Genomic DNA, 6,000 nt, shown 5'->3' with positions numbered 1-6,000 from the left:
AATCCGCGAATTCCCGCGAATTTGCGGATTTTTTTTTTTTTTGTGTTCGCCCGTGTTTCTGCCAGTTCGCGAGGGTTTTTACAATTTCGCAATTTGCGAACTTACCTGTCGGGTCGCAAGTTTTGCGAACTTGTTGTTTCTACGTGTCCAACCTGTTTGGGACACTCTTCTTCATCACTGCCACTCTCTGTCACCACTGCCACTCTCTGACTACTCATGCCACCCTCTGGCCCACCCATGCCACCCTCTGTTTCATCACCACACCCTCTGGTTGTCCAGTGTACATTATTTTTGGCAAAGCAAAGCACACCTTCCCTGCCTCAAGTGACCTGAATTAATTTGGGGCTGATTAATGTGTCACAGAATATTTTTTTAGCTGGCACCTGCTTCCTTAGTGCGCCCTGATTAGTGATCTTTTGCACTTGCTAAGTGCTTTCATTGTTGCAAAATTAGTTACAACACCTGCCCTGCCCCAACTGACAATAATGAATTAGGGGCTGATTAATGGATTTTAACTTCCAGCCTGGCTCCTGCTTGTCTCCCTTAGCTGTAATTCAGGACCTTTGTGGCATATGTGTAACTATTCTGAGGTTCAGAGCAGGGTCACATAATAGTTGCAACTGGCAACTGAACTCTGGAGGGGCCCCTCAGGAAGCACTACAGGAAATGGCTACTAATGATGAGCCTGAACTTTTGAACCTGGTAAGTAGTTACTTTCAGTTTTGCTAAAATCGTATTTCTGCAATTTCGCACTTATTCGCGGGGCGCGAACTCACGCGAACAGTGCGAGCAGTGCGAGCAAAATCCGCTGCTCGCGGATTTGCGGATTTTTCAGGAAATTCGCAAATCTCGCGGATTGCGGATTTCCCGAAAATCCGCAAAATCCGCGAGCGGAACGGATTTTCCGCCCATGCCTAATACTGATACACCTGCTATATAAAAGTCACTTAACAGGCTTAGGAAATTGGTATCGGAATAAACAGAACAACATGAAGAGTGTTCTAGTGGAGGAACAGTTGATCAAAATCTATTATATCACTGGTTGCTCAATCACTAAAGGAGAATGGGCATATATCTTAGAATTGGGGTACATGCCCCCGAGGGCCACACATTTGAAAAGAATGGAGTTTTTGTCAAAGTTTTTGCAAATTACCATGAAATTCAACTTCATGGTAATTTGCTCCCCCTATTAGCGAAATCGCTAATTTTTTTACTTTGATTCATTGCATTTAAGGAATCTCAATTTGAAATTCCTTAAATGCAATCGCAATTTAAGTCATCGCAATTCTGCGATTTCTTAAATTGCGATTTTTGCATTTGGGATGATGCATCCCAAATGCAAAAATACTGGTCGCAAAGGAGCAGACCGGCTTTTCCTTTGATGCATCTATACCTATGTTTTAGGGAGCTAAAAGGGCAAGTTAATAAAACATTGTATTTACACGAAAAGTAGAGCTTGATAAGCTATGCAAGGATTGAAATGTATAATAAAAGAAAATGTTCATAAACAGATGCATGTGGATTTCCTGGTTGATTGCACTCTTGTGCAATATAGCCTGCTTTGTGGCTTGATACACTGGTGAACGCAGGTCAATATGGTCCATACACAAGTAGAATTGTAACTTTGAACAGGCTAATTTATTAAATTCACAGATATCTTGCAGCTTTCTAAAATCATGTACAGCTCTGCCAAGTGTCCCAGCTTCATGCGTGCAGTTCAAATCCAAGTTTTTTCTTTGAATTCCAGGGCTTGTAGTCTTGTTTATTCTATAATAGAATAGAACTACAAGTTACAGACTTCAAGGGAAAAAAATGAACTGAAATATCACTTCAAGCATGGACATGGGAAACATGGCAGCTATGTATGTACAATATCTATTAGGGATAGCAGCATTTTTAGGTAAACATTCACAGATTCTTTAGGGTACTGAAGTTGAGCAGCTTGGATGTTACACTCTCCATTCGCACCTTTTGCCAGTATTCAGGGATTCTCTTTTTAAATCCACTTGTTTCAATGTTCTATTAATCACACAAAATAAAAGAGCAAGAGAACACATTTATTCTATAAACCATAAGCCGTACACATACAGGGTGTTTAAGGCAGTCATTGATGGCATCTAGGAACGTTTTGAAAATCTGTAATGTGTTTGGCGTTGAGGGTTTCGGATTACTGAATATGAGAATGTTCCTAGACTATTTTTTAAAAATTGGAAAAACATTTCTTATTTAAGTGGGTACAGGTTTCCATAACCTTAGAACATTGTTTGCTAAGGACCTACAACGTTTGGCCTTTGTTTTGAAAAATCTGAATGGCAGAGGGGAAAGAGAAGGGCACCCTCGCTTTATCTCCTTTCCTCTATTGCTGCAGTCTCACTCTAGGACTTTTTAGGATGGTGAACATTAAAGATGTCAGTGGCAGCTCCTCTGCATTGGCGGAGGAGAGTCGCCCCATTGCTAGGGCTAGATCCAGCAAATGTGAAATAAAACAATGTTCTTGCATTGTTTTATTTACATTTACTTAGCCAGCAGTGTTGGGAGGGGTGGGCTGAGACATGTTAGGGGGGAGGAGCCATGCTACCTGCACTCCACTCCCTATGTGCTCATATGTGTTTTGGCTGGCCATCTCAGGCCGACCAAAACCGGGCTGGTTTTCTCCAGCCCGGCTTGAGAAACGCCACAGACTCCCTGGTCTGAGCAGGGTGTCTTTTCTGCCTGCTCACACCAATCCCTGTTGATTGGACAGGAAGTCTGTCCCAGAGGATACTGGGACGAGCAGGCAGGAAGAGGAGAGGCGGCGCAAGGAGACGCGATGCTGGAGGAAGCAAAAGTTATGTTGATTATTGACTTTTATTTAATATTGTATTCCCCCCACCGTGCGACGACTCCCACGTGACCCCACCCACCCCACCACCCTTTGTTTATGGTGGCCGCAGCTGAAAGATGTGTGGGTTTGCCAACACAAACCCCTGCAGCCTCTTCCTCCATCCAAATTGGGTGGAGTATGCACCTACAGAGATTAGACTCATTTACATAGAACTGCCTTTGTCAAATTTTAGGACCTTCACATTTCATTGTGAAGTACGAAAGTCCACAAATTTGCCGAGCTAAAAAGGCATAATTAAACATTCGCCCATCCTACCACCATTTATTTCTACCACACTTTTGAGTGAATTACAAAAACGGATAGGCACAGCAGCAAATGAGTAAAGAAGAGCCAAAAGGTCTCAGTCTGTGTTTAAAATTAAAGAGGCCCCAATGCACACCCTGCAACCTGAAGATAAAAAAGCATATGGGTTAAGCAGAACTTGTGGTTCATAACAGCCTGTCACTGCATCCAGCAACTGTGCTTTTGATTTTAGCACACGCCCGGATAAGTATGTTCTGAGTTCCCAGTAATCCACAACAGTACCATGCTTTTTGTGGTCTGGTTAGACAGCACAGTTGTTGTCAGACAATTATGTGAGAACCACCATGAGAAGGGATTTGGCTCTATCCACATGTTGGGAGCCATGAGAACATTTTCATTGGGCAAACGTTGTGTGCTACCAGAAACAAAGTCCTATGCCTCCAAACACCTGTGATCATTTTGTTTATTTATCCATCTGCCTGTGCTTGAATTTCAGGAGCACACACACGACATTGTAATGCTATTAAAGTGTCCTAGAAAACTAGATACTTTATGGAGTTTTTTATCTTGCTGCAGCACCAATGGTACAAGGGCAGCCATTAACCTACATGAAATGTTTTGTGGGTCTGGCTTGAAAGTGCAACTGCCCCCTGACCTTCTAACCTACACTCCTATTCTTCTACAGTTCTTTGCTTCCACACCAATACATATCTATTCCTATGTTATCTGCTTTAATGCTTCACACTGGCATACAACATTCCTTAATAGGCAGGCCTTTTGGCATTGCCACTGCTTGTTTGAAACGCTGTGTTGCTATTTTATTAGAATGTTAGATGACACTCACAGAAAAATTCTTCATTACCTTATGGTGAGCTATATATAAGATGCAGAAATGACCTCCTATCAGTTTTTTGCTTGCAAATTAAGCATACATTACAGATTCATTAGAGAGCAAATTCTGTAAACGTTGCAGTTCTTCATGGTATTCCCTCTGATACATTTTGGTACCTTTGAAATGGCGAAATCTTTCAAGGAAAGGCCGCAAGGTGCAATGATTATTGCATAGCTCGGAATTTTGATCCCTTCACAAACTCATGTTTGCAAAAGGAGCAGAGGGACCAGCCTATGTAACTCTCAGATAAGCAGATATTGCATTAAAGATCAGCTATTCCCAGAGTATCCCTTCAGTAGGTGGCGAGGCCTTGTCCTTACCTCCTACTGCTGCCTTAATGAAAAATGCATGCGGGTTCAGACAACACTGCCATAGGTAAGAAGACCGGGCATCTGGCACTTTTGAATAAATCGACTATGGCAGGGTGTGAGCGTGCTGACAATGAGCTAGAGGATTTGTCACAGGAAAGGTAAAGTAAAAAGTCTAGCCCATTGGACTGGTATGCCAGGTTCTTTTTCTTCTGAGATGCAAAATAAATTCTATTTTCGCAATATTAGGAACGATTTTTAGAAGCAACTATAATTGTGCCAGAGCGAAATCAATATGCATTTAATATAAGAACATGTCAGCTTACAATTTCAGATGCATACTCCATTATTGAAAGATGAAGTCACCCTCCCGCCTCCCCTGAATAGAGTGGGTGGGCAAAGGAGAATAAAACTGACAAGTTATTAGTGAGCACCAAATTCTCTCTTTTATGATCAACCATTAGCTCTACCCTACCCACATCTGCATAGTGCCTTTCCCAAATCGTGGTTGATTAGTTGCTCTGACACCCATTACATTAGGGCACAATATTTGGAAAGGTGGACTCGTAAGACTTTGGTGTATGAAGACCAAAAGGAACAATCGCTGCACTTTTGGGCTTCTTTTACTTAAAGGGACCAATTGCACACTAAAACGACGTTTGACGTAGTGCGTTCTTCCCCAGACATGATGCAAATAAAAAAGATTAGGCCACGTTGGACTAAAACTAGAAGTGCACTAAATATTGTGAGTGCCTGGTCAAATGGCAAGTGTAACTCCTCAACACACCAGAAGTATAACATGCACCAGTGGCACACAGCAGATGAATGCTGCTGACTGGTGAAACCAGACTTTCTGGGGCACTTGGATGGGTTTGGGAGACAACTGCCAGTGAACATATTCTCTATAATAGCAGTCTAACTTTAGCTCAAGTTACCTAGCTAATACCTTGCTTATGGTACAAGCACCAGTCTCATGACTGAAGGACTGTTAGCTACCACCCAAGTCAAATAATTATACACTTTCTCAAAACGTTGTTGACACAGTTCCATTTGTTTAGATACGTGTAGCTGCAACAAGTAAAGTCACAAAAATGAGCAGAAAAAAGAATTGTACAGCTGGTCACAATATTTGTGGTACAGCAAGTTAGAAGAACACCGTTCTATTCTTTGATGCCATTTTCAAGTGTGGCTATAAATAAGTGTATCCACTATTGAAAAGAAAGCAAGCACAGTACATTTTCATGAATGGGGAATTAACTGCTCTGATATTCCAAAGGGTGACAGCTTAGAAAAAAAACAAGCTGAATGCTTCATTTTCAGTTTTTCACAAGTCTCATATATATATATTAAGTCTTGTGGTGAAATCTCCTCCGCTCGCGGAGTTTGCAGAGTTTTCCATACTCCGAAATAAGCGGAGCTCACGAGTTCCGAAAAACTCCACTTCGCGTAGTGGAGCAGAGTTTTTTTCCTCGCTCGTGTTCGTCAACATCAAGTTGGCAGGGAGGAAAATCCACCTCCTGACAAGATTTTTACTCCTTCGCGATTGTCAACATCAGGTTGGCATGCATGAGTGTGGGAAATCAACCTCCCAGCGAGCTTTCTCAACGCGGAGGTCATATTTCTCACTGCGAGTGGTTGCATATGCTTGCGACCGCTCGCATTGAGAAACTGTC

This window comes from Lissotriton vulgaris, chromosome 3_1 (genome assembly GCF_964263255.1).
Source record: "Lissotriton vulgaris chromosome 3_1, aLisVul1.2, whole genome shotgun sequence".
In the NCBI taxonomy this organism is placed as follows: Eukaryota; Metazoa; Chordata; class Amphibia; order Caudata; family Salamandridae; genus Lissotriton; species Lissotriton vulgaris.
Note: the sequence above shows the minus strand (reverse complement) of the source record.